This window comes from Dermacentor silvarum, chromosome 1, assembly GCF_013339745.2.
Source record: "Dermacentor silvarum isolate Dsil-2018 chromosome 1, BIME_Dsil_1.4, whole genome shotgun sequence".
Classification (NCBI taxonomy): Eukaryota; Metazoa; Arthropoda; class Arachnida; order Ixodida; family Ixodidae; genus Dermacentor; species Dermacentor silvarum.
Window position 1 is genome coordinate 362849696 of NC_051154.1, and position 23174 is coordinate 362872869.

General features: G+C 45.0%; 1 non-coding gene across 1 annotated transcript; it reads left to right on the forward strand.

Annotated features, from left to right (window-relative positions):
* Positions 1-18239: 18239 nt before the first annotated feature.
* Positions 18240-18312, forward strand: Trnak-uuu (transfer RNA lysine (anticodon UUU)). The gene has a single exon. It is a non-coding gene; the product is annotated as a tRNA-Lys (tRNA).
* Positions 18313-23174: the final 4862 nt, after the last annotated feature.

A 23174-nucleotide genomic window follows, 5' to 3' on the forward strand; every position in this document is an offset into this window, starting at 1 on the left:
CTCTTCCTTGCAGGTGACCACCGCTCAGAATAGCCAGCAGCAAGGAGGTGATGTCTCCGAACGCCACCCAATGGCGACAGGATGCACCGGCAGCCTCGCTCAGCGTCGCTAAAGTGTCGGGCGTCTGCGGCTGCACCTGGTACCACCTATCACGGCAGAAGATGAGTGGGTCCTCCAGGTGGCTGTGGTTTCCACGTGCTGCTCTGTTGTTTAAGCTGTACAGATGGCCGCGCGGTCGTCGCTGCCTCTTTGACCAGCGGCATTTATGATAGACTTCCTTCGCAGGTATTGCGGCCTGACTAGACGACTGCAGGCAAGGTGCGCGCATGGGGCCGTCAAAATACTCCTGTTCTACGCCAAGGCTGCCTGAGTACGGTGCTTACAAGCACTGCCGGCTAGTCTCCTGACCTCTAGCGCTGGCTGTGACGGTGAACCAGTGGAACACTGAGTCTGCGTTGTTCGGAACAGTGGTGGCTTGATCATCGACGGGCCGCTCTTGCTGTCGCTGGCAGTGATTCAATGGCTAACGTTCAGTACTCATGTGTTATGTTCATGTGAATTCAAATTTTGTTGTGCTGTGAAAATACAGTTTTTCGTATTTCATGTTCGTTTCTTAAGCCATGTGAGCCATTTTGTGAGCACGCTTTCAGTGTGCGATGAGAAACCATCCTAACGAGCATCGGAATACGTCATATACGGTAATGAATACAATTTAGGTAATCAAACTGGAGAAATTTTTTCTGTAATCCTTCAAGTGCTCCTTTGTACCTGTTGAACACTCGCAAGCAAGACCATTTTTCGCGAGTAGGTCTTTCTCTTGAAGGATTCGTTCGAACGGAGTGTACGACATAACACGAATACTACTTCGAGATAAATATGTTCACGGGTCATATCTATGAGGTAACCGTTGAAATGTATTTTTCTGTCGATAATTAGTACAAAAATTCTAAATGGAATCACGTTATTGGTTTTGGGGACACACAGCGGTAGCTTAGTGGTTATGGCATTGCGTTGTTGAGCCTGAGGTCGTGGGTTCGATGCCGTCCACGGTGTCAGCAATTGCAGTTTGGTAGTGTAACGTGGACTTCCTCTGCAGACGACGGCACGGCTGAGTTTCTTTGTCACATTAACTAATAATACATTTCTCTCTGTGCTGCTTCTTGTCCTTCCTGCTACAGTGCGCAAGGAGCCGACGGTCGGGCGAGACCTTTCTAAGGTCACTTCTTTTATTACGTCCTGTTTTTTCTTTTTTTTTCATTGCGATTCCCACGCCTGTCTGAGGAGTTTGAAAACAGAAAAGAGCGCATGATCGACAAACTTTGTTACGCTTGTAGCGTTTATCCAGGATAAATAAGTACACAATGCTGTGCTGGGAGTTTTCAGCCCGCGCATGCAATCAAAATGCCATGAAACGGGGTCTATCAGCAGTTGGGCGAATGCCTGTGAGTAAGGTAACTGACTCTAATTTCATGTTAAAAACAGCTTCAAAATTATCATCAACGTCATCATTGTTTGCATATACGGAGTAGATGCAGTGAAGGACGCATGCTTCTCCCAGTGAAGGACGCATGCTTCTCCGCGGACGACGGTTTTACCCTAGCCATATACAGCTTCGCTGTAAGCAGGACGCGGTAAAAGTAGTGAACTCTGCGATTTCTAACCCGACCTTTCCGCTCCTTGCGCACTCTAGGAGATACGACAAAACGACAGCAAAAAGAGAAATTTTATCACACTTAATAAAACAGGGCAAAGCAGTCGAGCTATCATGTGCTGAGAAAGCTCGCGTTACACTACAAAAGTGCGCACGCCAACCGTGCGAAGCAAGACGGCCACTGCGCTTTGCGGTGAAGTGGTATACGGAACTATGCCCGAGAGTGACACAAGGGCCAAGTTCAAATATTCGTGTCTCGCTTAAAACAAAAATCAAATTGAGATGACGACGGAAATCGAACACCTATAAACCGGCCTATATCTAGTGCAATTACTCTCATATTTTTATTAGGAGTACTTAATTGCGAAAATTGTGGACGAAAGTGAACGAACATCGAAATTTTGGTATGTTTAGCATGTAATTTCAAAAAATACTTACGCTTTATTCACGCATATAAAAATTTAGTGTAATATGCAGCTATTTTAAAACCAAATACCATAATTGCAAGAAACAAATAATAGATTGCACTTTTGCCAGGAAAAAATGGGCAAATCGCTCAGCTTTACACCCTTATTTACTTCTAAGGATGTGAATTATTTTACAGTGTAAGGAAATTTTCCTGACCAAAGTTGCCGATAAGCATCTTTACATAGTGAAGACAAATCTTTGGAGGTTCAGTACACCTCCTTGTGAAGCGTTAGAGCCTACAATAATTCATAAATATGTACATATTCTAAGGCAAAATGTTGCCGGATCCAGGAAGTAAGTCGGCCGTGGGCCCCGCCCGTGACCAATATATATATATATATATATACATAGTTGCAGTTTTACGCAGTAGCACGTTTCGGGCACTACCGCAAATTTCGCACGCACGGCACGTCACAGAAAACATTTTGTCAGCTACAGTATGGTGGGAATTCACCCAGTTCATGTCCATGACTTTTTCACGCCAAGTCCGAGATGGTCCATACATCTTAGCAAATGGCGGCTTATAGGGCGGAAAGTATATAGGGCGGAAAGTAGATCAAAATTTCGACGCTTATAAATGGCTCACTGTAAGCGGCCTACTGCGTATGAGGCCTATTTTATGCGGGTCTTGCTTATGCGGCCTGCATTTAAACGGCCCATGGTAGGGCCGCTTCGTGAACGTCACGCATAACCCCAAAATTTTATGCGGTATTTCAGATCAAACCTGTCCGGCTTACTAAGCGGCCCAAATCTTATGCGGCTCAAATCTTATGCGTATTGGGTATCTTTTTACGAAAAAAAGTTGTCGCAGTTTCACCTGAAAGGCGAAGCATCAATTTTGATAGCAAATTTGTAGAGAGCTACACGGAGTAATGATAGTAGTATAAACTTGGACATGCAGCAGCACCGGCAATACGCAGAACGGTTGTCGACGCCGTCGGCGTTTTGCCCGCGTTCGCACAAAATGCGTGCGGCGTTGCTGACTGTTGCCGGAGCCTCTGATATAAATAGGCACTTGTAGCCGCAGTTGAAACGTCGCCTCCCTTCCCTCCCCGTTCCACAACGGCCTTTCGCGCGTCGGAAGAAGGCGCGTTTGCTCTCCATATATGGTGATTGTAAAGGAGGAAAGAGACGCCTACTTCTGCAGCCCTTAAGGGAGCACGGCGCAGAACGCGCGTTTGTTCTCCGCCGTGGGTTCACTCCACGTGAAAGCGCGCGTCCCTCGCACCCTTTCACTCGCACATACAGCGTTCGGCGGCGCGCGGCGACGATTTTCATCTCCATTGACGTCATACGGAACCTCACGGGGACGGCGACGACGACAGAGACGCCGACGGCAGAAATTTGCTTTGGAGTGTCCATATAATTGCTATCGCAATAAAAAAATTATTTTAAGACAGGCGCCGTCCACTGTGGTTTTGATTCAGTTTCATAGACATTGCATAGCATTACATTATAGGAAATTGATAAGACACAACACAAGCAAGGCAACGCACTTCACACAAACATGGGAACACTTGGAATCCAACCCGGGTACAACGCGTGAGAACCAGACACGGTAACCACTACTCCACATGCCTACGCTGCCCTGAAGCGCTCGCACAGCTATTTGTAGATACATTTGTGTTTCCCAGGCTGTCGTTTTATGTCGATCGTGCACCGTCAGCGATCGTGCGTGATACACACATAGTTTGTGCAGCTGTTACCTATGCTTAGGTGGTTGGTGACAGTAGATGTATTCAAATGAGTATCAGTATACGAATTCTACCGTTTCAACAGCTGTCATGTGAGGCGGAAAGGCTAAATGGGGTAGGATTACGGAGTATGGGGGCTGCTATGTTGTTCTTTAATATTTTCTCTTTATTTGCTATGATGCGGCTGCAGTCACTGTTTAACCGGGAACTCGGCATTGTCTGAGAAACTTTCAACCTCGATCAAAAGGTTCAGTTAAAACTGATCCGCGCTGTTGCGCTGCCTCGACGCTAAAACGACAGTATGGCTCCGATATTCTGAGACGTCGAATAAGCGGGCGGGATATTACCGGTCCGTCTAAGTTTGTTAAACCGACAAATATTTCCATTCACCTCCACTGGCCTCAACAGGGATGCCCTGTCCGAAAGACTGATATATATAGCTTTTGTGAGTATCAAGAAGAATGCTCCCGAACCGATCCTATTATGCTGTTCCGTTGTCGTTAATGATTCAGTGTTTATTTTGAAGCAGCAAGGCGCGGCAGTATCTCCGCCCGTGAGCCTACCGTAACAGCATTGCAAATATCGGAAGCTTCACTGCTTTGCACACGCTAGCTTGTTTTCACCTCTTCACCTGCCAGGCGCATGCATGCGACGTTGCAACGAGCTACCGTGGCCATACCTGCAGTGCCGTCGAGCTTAAAGGAACGAAGGAAGGTAAGAAATCGAGGCTTCATTAAAGAATTTATATTATGGGGCTTAGCGTCCCGAAACTGCCGTGGATTACAAGGGACGCAAAAATAGAGAGCTACGGATTCATCGTGGCCACCTGGAGTTATTTAAGGAGCACCGAAAGAACGACAAAAGCGTTTTTGCATTTCCGTGGGAATGTGACAGGTGCGGCCGAAACGCTAAGGTCACCTTGTTACTGCGGCGACTGTCGTTGAAAGTGAGCGAATCAGCTGTTTGAAATTTCGCATAACAAGGTGGGATTTTGCAGGCGTGTCGAAGCTTACAACGGTTCCATTCATATACCCTTGCAAGTCGATGACTTCGACGCAAAATTAACGTGGAATAACCGCAATTTGCCCATTGTATCTTGCGCTGCATTTGTGTGATCAGCACCACCGCAATGAGCACACTGTTATCTGGAATGCAAGTGAATCTACATGCGCAAGACGAGCCGCATTCATGCACAAAATACTTTGTTTTCTCAAAAAGAAAAGAAAAAGAAAGCACCGTGCAGACTGCAATAAAGTGCACGCGCTGTATTAAGTGAACATGCACTGTTGTGCTGTGTCCGGCAAAGGAAGATGTGCCATGAAGTGGTTGCAAGCAGGTCAGATGGACTGCCCGCTAGCATACCTAATTATCTTGAAGGAGAGATCGGATTCGGATTTAGGGGTCGTGTACATTAGTTGAGTGCCTCTGCCTTCGGTATATCAACTGTGCCATATATGCACAGTTATTAAAGCACACGTTTTTCTCCTACAACGTTAAGTATGCTTTTTGCGGAATGCCCACTTCATCTGTGTACGCCATCTGAAAGTATGCTGTACATTATTGCAGACGCGTACGTTCATGCAGACAACGACAAAGAACATATTTTTCAAAGGAGAATGATTTATTTACAATACAACAAAGTGAAAAGTACCCAGCATAGTTTCACTGTAGGTTTTCAACACAGAATGGCGACTTATATACCAAGCTCTGACAGGTAAAAAATAAAAGCCACACTGCTACAGGGAATACTAAAGCAGATAGCCAGTGTTAGTGCCTGTAGCTTTTAAAATGTGAAACAAGCATAACGCATTAACTTGCATGTACATACTTCATGCATTTGCGACCAACCAAAGTTGGGCCTCTCAGTTTACCGTTTTCTCGTCCATTAACAAATGTTTTGTTTAGAACCAAAACTACGTAAATTAGAGGATAACTACAACATGAGGAACAGAACACACGTATGTACTAAACTTACTGTAAGGTCACTCTTTGTAAAGATAAGTTATCTAATGAGGAATTTAGACAGCTAAGTGCTCGCAGCTTTAATGAAAAATAGCTATCTATGACTAGAATGAAAAAAATAAAGAATGAAAACGCTGCATGAAAATGTACGAGGTGTGTTCAAAAAGAAACCAAACTTGAAATAGCACGCAAACGGGCAGAGAGCACGTTGCGGCTACTGAACGCATGTAGCAGCGGATTTAGACAACAAACTGCCATTTTCCGCGTTTCACTCTGACCATTGGTTGGTGAGCTACTGCCGCCGAAGTGCGCACGTGTACAAGCTGTTTGTTCGATTAGTGCCAAAGCAACAAAGAATGAGGTTTAAGAACAATGTGTGTGTGCGAAATTTTGCTACAAACTTGGCAAAACTTTCACAGAGATATTTCAATTGTTTAACCAAGCATATGGGGAAAACTCTATGAGTCCCACTCAGTGCTATGAGTAGTTTAAGCATTTTGAACAAGCCAGAATGTTGGTTCGTGACGATCCTAAGCCTGGACGACCTTCCACATCAACAGATGGTGACCATGTCAAGAGAGTACGTGCTGTGATTCGTGGAAATCGTCATTTAACTGTTCGAGAACTAGCTGACGAATTGGGCATCAGCATAGGATCATGGCATCCTATTGAGAATGACAAACTTGAGATGCATCGTGTCAGTGCAAAATTCGTGCCGCGTTTGTTCAGTGTCGATCAGAAACCCCTGTGTTTAAATAAGCCAGGAAGTACATGCCACTGGCAATGATAATGAAAACTTCTGTAACATCACAACAGGCAATGAGATGTGGGTTTATGGCTCTGATATTGAAACAAAAGTGCAGTAGTCGCAGTGGGTGGGCGAACAGTCTTCTCGCCCAAGAAAGCACGCATTATTCAGCAAAAAATCAAGGTAATGGTGGCGTTTTCTTACTGGAAAGACATAGGCCATCAGAAATTTGTACCACGTGGTCAGATGGTAAACAAGGCTGTCTACCAAGGAATTCTAGCGCGTTTGCGGCATTCTGTGTGCAGTAGGAAGCCTGAATTGTGGGAAACCCAGACTTAATTGTTGCAACATGATAATGAGCTAGTTCACGCGTCACACTCTCGTGCCCCATCCACCGTACTTTCCAGACCTAGCCCAAGAAGCCTTTTTCCTGTTTCCAGAACTTAAAATCACATTGAAAGGATGTAGTTTCCAACCCATAAAAGCAATTTCAAGACAATGCGACATGAGACCTACGCGCCATCCCAGAAAAAGCGTTCCAGGAGGCTTTCGAAAAATATATGAGATATAGGAACAATGTATTGCCAGAATAGGGGACTACTTTGAAGGAGACATGCATAAAATGTTGTACAATAACAATAAAGATGTTAAAGCAAAAGTTTGGTTTCTTTTCGAACACATCTTGTATGTATTTGAATTGAAGAACTCTTTTGGGAGCCAAGCAACATAAAAAATCTTTTGTCTTGCGAAGCACACTCTGTATACATGCCGCAGTGGTTGGGTGAATGCAGAGAAATCCAAAGTAAAGTTTTTTATCTTTACATTGCTAACAAGAGAAAAAAAATCATTTTAAAATATGTGTTTCAGTTTAACATAATTGCTCCGTCATCACAAACACAGTAGATATCATTCATATATATTCAGAGTTATTTGTCCTGATGACTCCTGGGCCTCCAGGTGACCGTCGTACCTGGAAGGAAAAAGAAATGCCACTTAATGTTAGACGATTCCAAAAACTGCTTCACCTTGGCCCTCTTAGGGCTATGTTTGTTCAATAGTTGTTCGAGGCCAATATATTAGTGATCGTGCAAGAAACAGATCTCAATGTTAACCATAAACTTCTGAGACTGCGAGATAACGATTCGAGGTCTTTTATTTGACTGCCCTCATTTTGGTGTGGCTAAAAAACCACGCTTGACTGCGCTTAATTGCACCTTGTTGGGGGAGAGAACAATTGTTCAGACTGCGTTCAACCCCCTTGCATTGCCCTGCTACTTGACATGTGGGTTGTTGCTGTAGTGCACGGCATTGCATTGATGTGCACACATTCTCTTCCTTTCTATGTTAGATCTCGGCTCTCCTGTTGCCTTTCATTCCCTTTATACCCCTTCCTCAGCACAGTCACTTGTATTTACGCTGGTGAACCTGCCTGTCTTCCTATCTTTCTACCTCCTTTCTCCGAGAGCACGTGTCAGCATTATAAAACTCGTTGTCCATGATTTAACACAGAAAGCTCAACATTCCATATCACACACTTCACATGTGAATAACTCATAAGAGATTGTGTAAGACATGCGAATGTGTCCGACATTTGAACTTACAGCATTGTATTTGAAATTTCACTGGCATTATTAACACTAAAGTCCATCCCTAAATAATCTAAATATAATGCGTGCATACACAGTGTAAACAAAGTAATCAAGCCATGACAATAGACACAAACACAGAATGCTCTGATGTTTATTATTGAAGAACTACCGGCTTAAATACCCACAGATGCGCGCGATCCTGTCAATAGAACATGTCAAGAGCGCATAAGATAACGCTTGTCATGAAATGCCGCTACGCGGTCAGCATAAAAAGCAGCAATGTTCATAAAACAAGCACAAAAGGCGAAAACGCGTTAAAGATATGATGACAGCAGCGAATTCTCTTTATCTAACAATGAAACAGAAGGATGACTGATGCATTTTTCTTTTAGTTTTTCAATCCAGTGAGCTTCCACAATTTCTCTCGCGGTTTGATTTCTATGCCTAAGCAAAATGGCGGTGCTTTCAAGACAAGGTGAGCACGCATGTTCTTCACAATGCATCGCCAAATGCGTACTAGGGCGACCTTTGAGACTAGACAAGTGTTCCCTTAGTCTCGTGTTAACGCATCTCGAAGTCTGCCCTACGTACACATGACCACACGTCAAAGGAATCTGATAAACAACGTTCATCGCGCAATCGACAAATTGGTTCTTACGTGGATGTTTTATACTACATCCTTTCTTAGCATCATCCTTACTTTCAAACTTACTTTTGACCTTAGAACACACACTGCCTATTTTGTTTTTTGCTGAAAACACCACTTTTACTTCGTAACTCCCAGCCACCTTCTTAAGTCTGTGTGAAAGGCCATGAACATACGGAATCAGTGACACCTTAGAAGCTAAATCTTTCTGTCTTTGATTACTTGTGCATGATTCATTATCCTGTTTTAGTTTTTTCATTAATCTAGAGCATGACGCCAGCATCACAGCGAGCGGGTATCCAGCCTTTCTCAACCGATTGACTTGTTCAAGAAATGCAATGTTTACAGTGTGATAACATGATTTGAACAACGCTGACCTGAAACATGAAATGACTATACCATTCTTCACAAGCCTGGAATGGTTAGAGGCATAGTTCATTATCGGTTTTCCATCTCGGGGCGAGAATGACCAACACACATGTTCCGGTAGAAATTCTAACTTGACATCTAGAAACTGTGGCTTATTATCTACTGGTACTTCAGAAGTGAAAGTCAAGCCCTTGCCCAGAGAATTAAATGATTTTACTACCCTATTTCTGAAAACATCTTTGTCTACATGACAGCCCAAAATCAAGTAGTCATCTACATATCTGTATACCTTATATACTACACCTTCTAGATCTTTTGCCAGCTCTCTGTCTATGCTTCCCAGAAAAATGCTACTAAGGATGGGAGCTACCTTTGACCCGATGCACACGCCCCCTGCCTGTATATACGTTTCATCACAGAATCCTACGTGTGTATTAGCTAAATAAAAATGCAGAAGTTCAAGAAAGGACTCAACAGTCATCCCGCACGTGTTGCGAAATGACACCTCGTCATTCTCATTTGTTATGCAATCATTAACACTGCGCATTAAGGGCCCATGCGGCAAGGAATAATAGAGGTCTTGAACATCTATGCTGAATCCCCAGCTGCAACTTGTACTATCTGATGCCAAAAATTTCACAAGGCCTTCAGAGTTTTTTAATAAGTATGGATCCTGTACTTCTAAGGAATTCAACATTTTCTGCAAGAATCCTGCGACCAGAACCTGCCAACACCCTCGCTCGGACACAATTGGCCTAAACGGGATTCCTTGCTTGTGTGTTTTTGCAGTAAAAAATATATCCAATATCATTCCTTTTGAGTTCTTTACATGTGACGCGAGCTTTTCTTGGTTACATTTATTCAATAGCTCTACCGCCTTCTTTTTTACAATTTCTACATTCACATCACTTTTTCTAAAGCACTTGTTCACCGCTAGGAAAGCTTTTTCTAAATAACAATCATTTGGTACAACAACCAGAAAGCCTTCCTTGTCAGCTTGAACCACACGCAGATTATTCTCAACCAAATACTTAGCAGTCCAATCAATATTAGGTCTGGATCTATCGCTTACCGAAGCCTTGGCCACCACGTCCACACATTCCACCACACATCGTTCTTTTTCTTTCTCTGGTACACTCCTGGCAATGTCCCTTGTAAGTGCTAATCTGTCAACGATGCCAATCCTTGGCTCCACGCAGAACTTTGGCCCCAACTTGAGTACCTCTTGATGCCGTTCTTCCACCGTTGCGCCCCCTAGTATTAGAAGGCGTCCCTCTGGCAAATCTTGTTTCTTCTTTTTCGGCAATGTCCGACGCACATCGTTCCCCATGGCTTCAGTTACAATATTTGCCTGTCTGCACCAGTCACGAAAAGCCTTCACATTGAACAGACCATCGGAAGGAGACGAACAGGCCACCTTTAGACATTCTTTGAAATGTCTAACCTGTCTATGGCTCTCTGATCTCAAGATCTTGATTATTCTTCTCCCGTGTCCCGCAGACGTACATACATTCAGTTGCATTCTTCCCGTCATGTACAAAAACATTTCACATATACTTGGCCTCTTCGAAATCAACTCAATGTGCTTGGGCTTACTATTTATTTCACAGTCATATTTCCTCACATTTCCAGGTAATTATTAATTGTCCCAGATTGTCAGCTGGCTCTCAGGGGCACTCGTATATGTCCCTTACACTTACTGGCATTCAGTTGTACTTGAATTTACACTGGCCTAAACTCAGTGACTTCCTACTGTTCTGAAATCAGATTAAATTAGTGAGAGGCTCTCTAATGTGTGTCTATCTCTAGTGATTTTACAGCTCGTGTAAGTGCTTCAATATTCTCCGCATGCGAGCAATATTGTAAACACTTGTATCTTTCTGAGCCCCACACCACTTTTGAGCTGGCAAAATATGAGCTTTTTCTTCGTGTGCTTCATCATAAGCATATATTTCCGCTCTGCAATGAACAGCCATTTTTGGCCTGATTTTCGCTTACCGGTGAGGTGGTCCTCTCTAACGTTCCAATGGAGAGCCCGGAGTTGTGCTTTCTTTGGTGGCGTCCTTATTAGTGGTGACTTCCCACTTTAATCCTGTATAGAAAAAAATTCACATAAGCGAGAATAAAAAGAAAATGCAGAAATTTGATAACTCGAGAAGCATAAACGCATAAGAAAGGTCTTATTAAGACCTATTTTGGGGCTAGTGGGTGTTTCATAGTCGCAAATACACACAACATAGCAATCGCCACACAAAAGCAAAATGTCCAACTTGTAATGCTCTTTTGCTTCTTTCATAGTTTTTTTAGCTATGCATGCAGCGCTTTTATCTCACAACATTATGGAACGACGCAAGTACTGAAAACCAGATTTTTCCGTCTGCTATAAAATTGAAATTGCTACAATCGACGTGACATTTCGCGTTGTTGAAATTTTGCCAGTTGCATAGAACTTCGCCCCTTCTACAAGTAACGAGTGTACCGCTTATCTCCGAGATATAATGTGGCAAATCCTGCGGCTAGTGCAAACCGACACTTCGGAGCTGCTGCTTCGTCGGAGTCATTTATTATGGTCGCGTCACGCAATCTTCGAGCTAATTTGGGCTTTGAATTTTAGTGAACTCGACGCAATAAACAGGAAAGCCAGAAATCTACGCAAATAGACCCACTACATAGAGGAAAGTGTGTAACACACCAGAAATTTTTTTCTAAATATAACCGTTGTTTGACAAACTGCAACTACGAAATGCAATGAATTAATCCCGCAAAGCCCACGAAAGGAACTAAAAAAAAGCTAATTTCATGGTTAGAACGCTACACGCGATTACCAGCGCCGCTATATAACGCAAGCCCTAACGGAAATTCGCGCATGAAGTTTCAACAAGTGGACACCTGACTACACAAGAAAAAAAATCGCCTGCAATCATACAATTGGGGGAAACCTAAACGGAGCTACGCGTGCAGTTACAACTACTTCACACACCAAAACTTCAAATGCGCGTGTTCGCGTTATTACTACACGTTCAGATATTTAAATCATCGACGTTCGGTATCTGCGGGCTCATAATAATGCAATGTTAGAAATTAAGCATTTACTAAGCATAGCGAATAGGAAGCAAAAATTGACCTACCCACTAGGCACAGGTTCTCAGCTATGCAGAACGCACTCCTGGGCCCGCTGATCCAGCGCACATTGCGGCCCGCCGCCGCTGATCACCCGTGTAGCCGTCCTACTCGCACGAGTTGTCGAAGTTGCACTGCTTTTTTGCAATTTCCGGAAACAACGGTGGATTTGAACATCACTGACATCACCGAGAGCGTTCACCGACGCGACGAGATCACTTTACAACACGAACACAGTCGCATAACGTCGCCAGTACAAAGACATGACAATAATTACCACCGAAAACAATCTCCTCGTATACGCCAGCATGCGCCATGTTCTCGCTTTTTCCCGGTCCGGTCGGCGCAGCCTTTCCTCCTCCTCCGCCATGAAAGCAACACGGAGCCGTCTCTTCGTTCTCTCTTTTTGCCTTTCGCTTTACTTTCTCCCTCAAAGCATTACCCTCACTGTTCCTTACAGCTTTTGCTTTGTAACGCTCACTCAACGCTTCGGCGCGCTTTTTGAGCGCCAAATTGGCAAGGCTGCATATAAGCGTTGCGTCCGCTCGGGGCCGCATATAGCGGGCCTAGCCTGCCGCCGCAGCCATTGTCACGCATAATATTGCTTAAAAGTCCGTTTATATGGAGTACTTCACGCTGGAACGAAAATATACCGCATATGTACCGGACATTATCCGGTACGTGACTAAGAGTGTACAGTCAAATCCATACAGTCAACTGCCAGTTAGCATCATGCGCGATTCTTTAATGCCGCTACGCAGAGCCTATCTGCCCACAGCTTCTCCGTGCCTCGGGTTTATAAGATACGTTTTTATATAACCCGGGCACCGGAGGCCTTCGGCAAGCCGCCAACCGACGGACCAGACCAGGTTGTAGCCTTGCTGTCCCAATTTCACCTTTGTTATTAGTCCCTGGAGATGCCTCGAAACTGAACTAAATAACGACACATTGCTTGCACCTTGTGATTGCGCAAGTACGAGTTGTGGCACGGTCAAGCACACGCTTGTCTAGACGAAGCCTGATCCCCAAGGCACGGATACGAAGCTGTGGTGAGTTTCCCGTACCTTTCGTGCGGCGGCGTTGCAGCCGCCACCATGTTAACAAACACTCGTAACGGTGCAGCCGCATTTCGGCAGGAAACGTATAAGGCTGCACCCTGTATTGCGTAATGTTTCGTGAATCTCAAGCATGATCTAACCGGAACAATTCGCAACACTTTGTGCGGACTGAGACACGAGTCTAGGAGCGAAACTTGTTACGGGAAACAGGCGTGGCCCATGACAAGCTTAGAGCTAAGCTATTTAGCCTGAAATGAGCAGCAATCTCCACATTTCATTTATAGCTTGCGAAAGGGCAAGGCAGCCGATGTTCTATATATGGTAGCTCCGCTCGATCCGCAGCCTGTGGAGTCGAAATGGATTCCTAGGTTGGATTGAATATTGGATGTAATTTTGGTTTGTTTCTTTTGCTTAGTGGGGTTCCGACTATAATGTGACAGAAACCATTTATTCCAATCTACGGACAGAGATATGAGATTGCAGCTGCTAGTAATCGGAGGGGTGACTTACATACATGTCGCGAATAATTTGCCGTGGAGAAAATTCAGTCCACTAAGGAACGCTCAAAAGTACGATGGAAGTGCATTGTGAGCATTAGTTTTGTAATTAACGAAGTCCTTTCAATTTCCATACCTGCAAGACATTATTTGCTGCCTCATAGCTTGCGCATGCAGACAGACGCTGCTTGCTTCCAGTAAATTCATGGTGAACCGGTTATTATCGAGCCAAGCATTGTCTTGGATAAGAAGAAGTTGTTCTTCCAAAGATGACGGTTGCAGCTGTAGGGAGCGTTTGCTGTCACAGTTGCGGAAAGTTTCATCAGTTCAGCACAAAATGAATTATTAAAGACGATGGCGTTTTTCTTTTCGTCCGTTACGCTAGAAAACAGATTTTATTCGACTTTTATTAAATAATTTTGAACGCTCTGCAGTAGTATTCTTTGGGCTAGGCCAGGGCCGTTGTTATAAGTATTCCCAGCTTATATGAACAAATTCTAGAATTTCAGTGCCAGGAACTGTCATTTTACCAAACCTACGTAGTAGGAATACGACAAAGAGCGCAATTAAGCTAGCAAGTAGCAACCAATGGCCTCACTGTTAATACGTTAAATGTTAATACGTTGGTCCTGCAAGGCTGTGGTGAGCAGCTGCATAAAATAATGTCCCAATATTTTAACTGGCCATTAATTGTTTGTATAAATAGGGGTCAGAATAAGGAGAAATTATCGGATTGAATACATCCCTTTCTAAGGGCTTTAAACTAAACGCATTATTAGCGCTTCCCATTATTTCAAACAGCAATTACATAACTGCAGTTGTTGCTTTCATTATATTGGCCCTCGCTCCGCTAGGAAACTGCCACTCCCGACCATGACAACAGCCTGTTTACATTTAAGTAGGAATTTTTATTGCGTCAAGAATACAAAATTGCAATGGTGAAATAGTGAAGAAAAGGAAAACATTTAAAAAATTTGTGAAAAAGATATGCGCAAAAAAATTTCCGCCGTCTCTGCTGCGCCCGCGCAAGCACCACCACCTCATGCCGTCGTCATCCGTTGCAAGCTGTTGCACACAACTACGCGAAACAGCCACCGCGGAGCCAGCGACGGCAGTTCCGAGCCCGTGCTTATGTAGCAGGCGACACCAACGACGCCTGCCAGCGCTGCTGTCCCAGCATTCTGCAGGCGTCAGGGACCGCTTCACCAGCTAGTCGTCGCGATGAGGAGGACGACAACAGCCATGAAAGTTTATCATCGCTGGATGACGATGGTGTTGAAATGCTTGTCGAGGATACGGACGTGGACGGCACGAGGAGTGACGTGTGTTCCCTTGTCTGTGAACGGTCCGTCGCTTTGATCTCCCGGCAGCGTCCGTAGCTTCCACCGGCGTTGCTCGCAAGCGTAATTGCCCAAAATGGAGAAGGCGTGTCGTTGCTTTGACCATTGGTCTCATCTCGAACGGCGACAGGTGCGTCGTGGTGGTCTCGCCACGATTAGCCGCTGCCGTGCTCAGACACACAGGTACGTGAAGGAAGGAGACCCCACCGCTCCCGTCGCACATCAAGCTCTTCGTCTCGTCCACCCCGGTCGGCGTCCTGAGCTCACGGAACGGTGACTTGGTCCGGGACGGGATCGCCAACAGACACGTGACAGAACATTGGCGTGATCTCTTCGTCATCGTTTTCTTTGTCGTTTCCTATGTTTTCGAAAGAATACATAGCTCGTGCTATGAGATGGTTGCGTAAAATCCGTAACCGACGATATGGTCTGCGAAAACATACAATAATATGATATATAACATGTATGTCCGACCCATTATGGAATTTGGGCGCGTCTTGTTTTCCGGGAGCCCAGCGTATAAAATTCATCCTCTGATATTATTAGAAAGGGAAGTTCTGCAGATTGTGCCTTGGACTCCCTGTTTGTTGCAAACACCGTTCTGTATTCATATCAGCATTCATTTCACTGAAATTGGTTTCTACAAATTCTTTTTTATGATTCCCTTTTTAAAGTGCTTGATTGTAACCTCTTTTAAAATTCACCCTTCGGTTAGCCTGACTGATCGCAGGCATACTGGTCCAGTTATTTCAAAATCTTCTTAGTTTTTTTTTTTACTTTTTCAATAAGAATTTCAAATAACAATTTTCTTTAGCCACCAACTGCCACCCGATTCCAGGCCTATAACCTTAGTGGGTGCAAGCCATAATCCAGGTTCGTCATCGCCATCATCATCACCATATGTGGCTGACGCTTCAGAATGGAAAGAAAAAAAACATCAAAAAGGCAATATTTTTTTAAGAACATAATGAGGGTTGAGCCTTATCGAATTTCATTTTCCCCAATTTCGGCATACTTTTTAGATCAGCCTGGAAATAGTAAAGTTTTTTTTTATTTATGCAAATAAATATTCACAATCAAGATCTCTCGACACGAGTTTTTGAATGGGCCGTACCAAATGTTCTTTTGCTCATTTCTGGCGCATTCGAAAAATTAAGTTTCTGTACTGTAATTATGAAGTCGGCTAGCTGCCACATAAAAAAGCTCAAAAACAAAAAACAGAAGTGGACAAAATGTTAGTGTCAGTTCCTTTCTAAGATGCGTATAGAAATGCGCTTCATGTTGGTCAACTGTGAGCCATTGATATTTCGAGGCACTGAGTTGATACCAAGTTATTCTCCTCTAAGCGTCGACTTAGATGAAGATGACGAATAATTGTATAAGGTATAATTGTAGAGGTATAATTCTTCAAAAGAACAAATGACTATGTCGTGCGTAAACACAGAATCCAGCACTCCCAAAATGACAAGAAAATTTTGTATTTTTGTACCTTATACGAAGGCCCGAATTAGGTACAGTAAAGCCATGTCCTTTCGGCCGTTTACATGAAAAAATGATTACGCATATTTCTCATATATATATTTGCAATTTCACCTTGCATTATAAGCTTTCCACCGTGGGTGAAAACTGGCAGACGCAGCTGTCGCCGTGTTTACCTCGTGGCGCCACGCGTGACGCATGAATGAGCAATTCTAGCACATCCCCCTTTTCAAGATGAAATACTGTTTGGCCAACAGCACCAAAACAGCAAGTCTACACTAACATCATTCATTATAGGTATGAGTTTCTTCACAACTCTTCGGAGCCTATATAGTACCCAACAGCTATTGTCACCCTCAGTCGCCGTCTAACTTGTAGGCAGCGAAGTGTTTGCAGCTGTGTTAACTGCTCTTGGAAGCAATTAAGCCGTGCTCAGCAGTTCCTCAAATTGGAATGCATATGTAAACTTTCTTCTGGAAGACTGTTAGGCATCCTTCTGTTCCTCCTAAGCTCAAAGCCATCCGGTGTTCTCAAACCATATGACCGTGGGCTCCGCACTTTCGTAGCAACTCTGTGTTTTGACTCCAACTCAGTCACCACAATGTCACCTACTTCCAACTAAGGAAGGTTTTTGTCTTCGTGGTATTGGTTTAAGCATAGAGTTAATATAACCAAGGGTTTTATGACAGCGACTTCGTCGCTTCCCGATCACAGAGTCTCCTGCAGTTACTAGAGGAAACTTTGGCTCTGCGATCGTTCAGCCTCCAAGGGAATGATGGGTAGTCCATTGATTTGTCTGATATTCTTGTGTGTGGATTCAGACATTCGTGTGGCTTTGTTTATTACCCTCTATATTTCCTAATTGGCCTAAATTTCAAAGCAATCTATGCTTTTTATTGCAATAGCAATCATATGGATTCTCTGGGCGCATTTCTGCCGTCGCCGTCATCGTCGCCGTGAGGTTCCGTATAAAGTCCAAGGGCGATAACACCGTCGCCGAGCGCCCTACGCTGTAACTGTGCGAGCGGAGCCGGCGAACTCGGCTCAATCTCGCCCGCGCGAAAGGGAGGAAAGCGGGCAGGTTGCGGCCTATCACCCAACTTTGCAAGGCATCGGGAGGAGGGGAGATAGGGGGGCGGCATTCTACTGCTGCTGCAACTGCGTATGTGACGGCTGCGCGCGGCCCTCTCTTGAGAGCGATCTGAGTTCGCGGCAGAGTCTAGGTGCCTCCGCTGCTCGTATTTGCTTGCCTGCTGTCCGTTCTCAGCACCCAATATAAGTTGAAGCGATAGAGAACAGGAACGTCACTTCGCTCGCTGTTCCTGCCGTGTTTATTAAAGCGAGAGTTTTGACAGCGAGTGTCCGCGGCAGTGAGTGTCCGCTTTCAGCGAGTGTGAGGTGTTCATGTATGCTGTGCGCGCTGACACCAGGTTTGTTAATTTGGTTAGCAAGCGAATGGTTACAGGTTGATGCGGCCGATAGAAGTACTATCCTTACTTCGTATGTCTCTCTACTAGTTTGCTATAGCAATCGATGACTTTTTGTAATTTCTAAACATAACATTGCAGTAGACATTTTATTTTTCACTGCGACGTAAAAAAGTAATGCGAAACGACTAGCATGGATAGATCAGTCGGAAGAGCGTTAGGCTTTTAACCTAACGGTCCAGGGTTCGAGCCCCTGCTTGGGCGGCAGCTTTTTTTATTGCGGTAACAATTGTATGGACCCTCTAGGCGCATTCCTGCCGACGCCGTGATGTTCCATATGAAGTCGCAGGGCGATTACCCCGTCGCCGAACACGGTTACCTTGGAGACTGCGTGAAATTCGCAGCAACTTCTTTTCTGACAGAGTGCGGAATACAGCCTCGTTCCTTTTCACAGAACACAAACAAGCAGAACTCCATCTTGCCAATATGGCACAAGATAGCAAGGGACGTTCTGTCTACTTGGCGAAACCAACTTGCGCAGTCTGAGCATAGCTTTGCACACCTAGTCTTTGGCTTGAACCATTTTCATTTTTGTCAGGAAGTTGTATAAGCTTTTCGTTCAGACAAGATTTAAAATAGGTGGTTATCTTTTCAACAGGCAAACCATTTTCGACTTCTGTCCATTTAGTTGGAGAGCGTGAAAGAGCCAGCACTGATAAGGGATCTGACATATACCTTGGATCTACTAAGCACATAAGTGACAGAAGTGATAGCGCATCAGACATAGCCGGCACCCGCCGTGGTTGCTCAGTGGCTATGGTGTTGGGCTGCTGAGCACGAGGTCGCTGGATCGAATGCCGGCCACGGCGGCCGCATTTCGATGGGGGCGAAATTCGAAAACACCCGTGTGCTTACATTCAGGTGCACGTTAAAGAACCCCAGGTAGTCCAAATTTCCGGAGTCCCCCACTACGGCGTGCCTCATAATCAGAACTGGTTTTGGCACGTAAAACCCTATAATTTAATTTTTAGACATAGCCGGAATCATTGGCTTCTTAGTGGGATAGCATAAATGTCCATCTGACCCAACAGACATACCAATGGTTCGTAGTAAGTTTCAAAAACAACTTTGATGTACTCATCATATCGTTCGGCTCCCCAAGTCAGCGCGAGCGCTTCTTTGTCGATCTGGGGGTACCTTCGCTCTTTTTTTTTTGTTAGCGAACGTGATGAAACAAATGTAGCAGTTTCACCCGAAAGGCGAAGCATCAATTGCGATAGAATATTAGTAGAGAGCTATACGGAGTAAGGATAGTAGTTTTATCAGTTGTATAAACTTGGACATGCAGCAGCACCAGCAGCACGCAGAACTGTTGTGGACACCGTCGGCGTTTTGCCCGCATTCGCACCAAACGCGCGCGGCGTTGGTAACCTTGCCGGTGCCTCTGGGGGCGGCTCGGAGGTTTTCTACGAGATCTGAACGGGACACTCGTCGAGCCGCGTCGGAAGTCTTTACCACCTTCTCGCTTCGCAGTGTTTTTATATAAATACGCATTTGGCGCCGCAGCTAAACGTCGCCACCCCTGTCACACTCCCGTCCCCCTACGGCCTTTCGCACGACGGAAGAAGTCGCGCTTACTCTCCCCCGTGCATTCGCTCCCCGTGAAAGGGCGCGTACCTCGCGCGCTTTCACCCAAACATACCGCATACGGCGCGCGGTGACGATTTCATCGCCGTTACACTCATACGGAACCTCACGGTGAAGGCGACGGTGACGACGACCGCAGAAACCCGCTTGAAGTGTCCATATATTTGCTATCGCCATAAAAACAACTGGGCCTTGGTATAGCGTAGTGGCTCTGGCTTTGCACTGCTAAGCCCCAGTGCGCGGGATGAAATCCCGGCCGCGGCGGCCGCATTTCAATGAGGGCGGAATGCAAAAACGACCTTGCATTGGCTGCACGTCAAAGAACGCCAGGTGGTCAAAATTAATCCAGACTCCGCCACTATGGCGTCCCTCGGAACCATATCGTGGTTTTCCCACGTAAACCCCAAAATTATTAAAAGTAACTGGTCCGCATTGCCTGTCATTTTGTATTTCGAACAAAACAGCACCCATGCTAAATTAGTGCGCGTCCGTCCACCGAATTGTTCGTAGCGCGGTGTCGTACATTGCCATACACTGCGCTGAGCAAATCAGCTTGAATTCTTTGCATGATTTTACTCGGGCACAGTGTAGAGACACAGGGTGTCGCCCTTATGCAAATAAGCACGCATCGGCGCCGTGTCTTGTGCTATATGCTAAAAAATCACCCTAAGTGATTGGCCATGCCAAGTAAACTTCTCAGTGGATGGCTATTGATTATTGATTGATCTGTTCTTAGCAGGATCACGCTGCAGGCCTTTTTCATGCAGGATATCCCCCAAAATACGTACTTGCTTCGCACTGGACAAGCACTTGTCTCAATGCAAGTTGACATTTGCGCTAGCTAAGCGCGAGAGTACATAAGCTAGTCGCTCATCCTGCTGATATCTACCGGGATACTGATTGATCCAGCAGCGACAGCTGACAGCCGCAGCGCAGTCACCTCCGTAGTTGATTCATTACTTACGACAGTGGAAACAGGCGCGACTCTGTGGTAGCTCCGCTCGCCTCGCACTTTGAGTCGTTGGAGTGCATACTGGATCGCATTTCCTTTTAAATGCGAAGCATTTCTTTACCTAGACGGCGCCAAGGTCAGAGCAAGATCTCCTGCAAAGACGCGCCAATTTTGTCTCCGTGAAATGTGCGCCTATGCCGGCGATAGTGAGGCTCGAAAAGCCACCGGACATAGCACAAACACCAAACGCCAAAACAAGATAAGGTGGCCCGCGTCAGCAAGTCATGCGTGTGAGCGCAGAGGTGAGCTCCAACGCCAACGTACAGTCATTGTCATGCTGTTGTTATTTGTCGTCATTTGATTGCCTTCATGACATTGTGATCATTCCTTCGTTGTCGGGTATCTTTCTGCCGTTCTTACTCTGTTGCTGTCACTGTGTTGTCTTATCGCGGTCACCACGCTGTGTTCGAGCCGCCGTCGTCTAGCCATTGTAATCATTCCATCGTACTCATGGCATTGGTGACATCGCATCGTCATCACAAAGTCACCGTCATGTCGTCGGGGTCTCTCCATCATCCTCATTTAGTCGTAGTAATTGCACTTCCTTCAAGCCGTCGTCATCATCCTTTTGTGCTCTCATCATCGTCGTGATTCCCGATCCTCATCCCTTTGTCGTCATTCCATGTCTTCATGCCATCATGCCTTTGTCATCAACCATTCTACTCATTTTAGCATCACCATCCTATCGGCACCATCTCACAATCGGCATCACGTATGATGACGCCGTCGTCGTCACGCCATCGTCACCATTCTTTGCGCATATTTACGTCGTCTATACCTTTCAGAAATGCTTAGCGTGACATTCATAATCATCAATGACGGTTCCTGCCTGAATTTTTTCTGCCGGCAACTTTCTGGGGTCCCAATGACAACGATATCATTTCTAGCTAGCTGAGAGATGTAAAAATTACTGCTCCTAGTTATCAACTACAACCTCGACACAAAAGTCGCGACAACTTCGTGGCCGAAAGAAGGTATATGTTGTTGCGGGGCCACAAAAAACGTCACAAACTTGTCCCACCCAGATTCATTACATGTCAAACTAACTTGGTCACCACGGCCGAGTTAGTTCTGGTTAAATGCCTCACAGCGCCCTGTGCGGCCAGCGTGCCTCAACAGAACTGAAATAAGTAACAACAATTCCCTAGGAAGCGTCGGAAGCATGTCCCAGCACGATTCATTACCTCAAATTAACTGCGCCAAGACGGCCGAGTTGTTTTTCGGTAACTGTGTCATAAGTCTCGGTCCCGTGCTGAGAAGCCTAATTACCTCGTAGACTGTGAAACAAAATTTCTCACCTTACCGCAGTCCAATAGTGCAGTGGTGCCCTGTCCCAGTGCAGAAGGAACCCGAGAATATGCCAGGAGCCCAAGGAACCAGGCTACATTTAAAAAAAATGGCGACAGACAGGTCGCGAACAGGCGAACGCTCACATGCGCAGCCGTCCTCCCACGCTTCCGTAACACAAATGTTTATTGTTACATACGCCTGTATTCTAGATTCACAGTATTGAAATCGCTGATTGGTGGCGAGAAACCTGTTTTCTGTTTCAAACATAGTATTTAATGTATGTGACGCAAAGTGCACTTTCAGCCACCAAGACACCCAGACCTGTATTATTGACGTCATTATAATTCCCATATACCTGCAAGCAGCTATCCGCTACATTGAAGGTCGCGTATGCAAAGGCAAAAATTACTTTATATTATCAAATTGACTGTAAAGGAGTTCTTGATTTTTATGCCAACGTTGCGTTCATCCCAAATAAATTCTTCAGAATATAACAGTGAGAGCTGCAATGGTCCATACTCTTGCACTAAACACAGATGGACGCCAGAGCACTCGTTGAAATTAATCTGCATATATTTTTTCGCCTCGTAGTGTTGAGAGCTAAGTTCAGTCGATTTTGTGTAAAAATTTATTAACGCTTTGTCACACTGTTCTGCAAGTCTCAGAAGACCTGTAGCTATTATTTTGCACAGTTCCCCAAAACAAAGTGTAAGATTTGAGTTGAACAGCAAGTTGTATCCAAATTGCACAGTAAGACTCCGACAGAAAGCGCAGTTAACAGGGAACTGTAGGGAATTAATCACACTCAGACGTATGGTAGCAACTTTCGAGCTTTCCCACATCTTTTCAAACTATGGATGGATACGAATTACCTAACGTAATTTATAGGGTGTCCCAGATAACTCGAGCCAAACTTCAAAAATATGCAAATGCCTCATAGCTGGACAGAACCAAGGGAACGTTGTTTGTCGTCCCTTTGAGATACTGAGATTATTTTTTTCTTAATTATTCAACTTCTCAAATATTATAATTAGATTAAAAGTGTCAATGCGAAAATTGTGGAGCAACAGGAAAAACTCCCGGTACAGCTTTCTTTTGCTCAATATTTGCTACATGAGTGTCCTTCAAAGCATGAAGTAAGTCCGCGAATACACGCAAAGTGCCTCGAGGGGCCAGT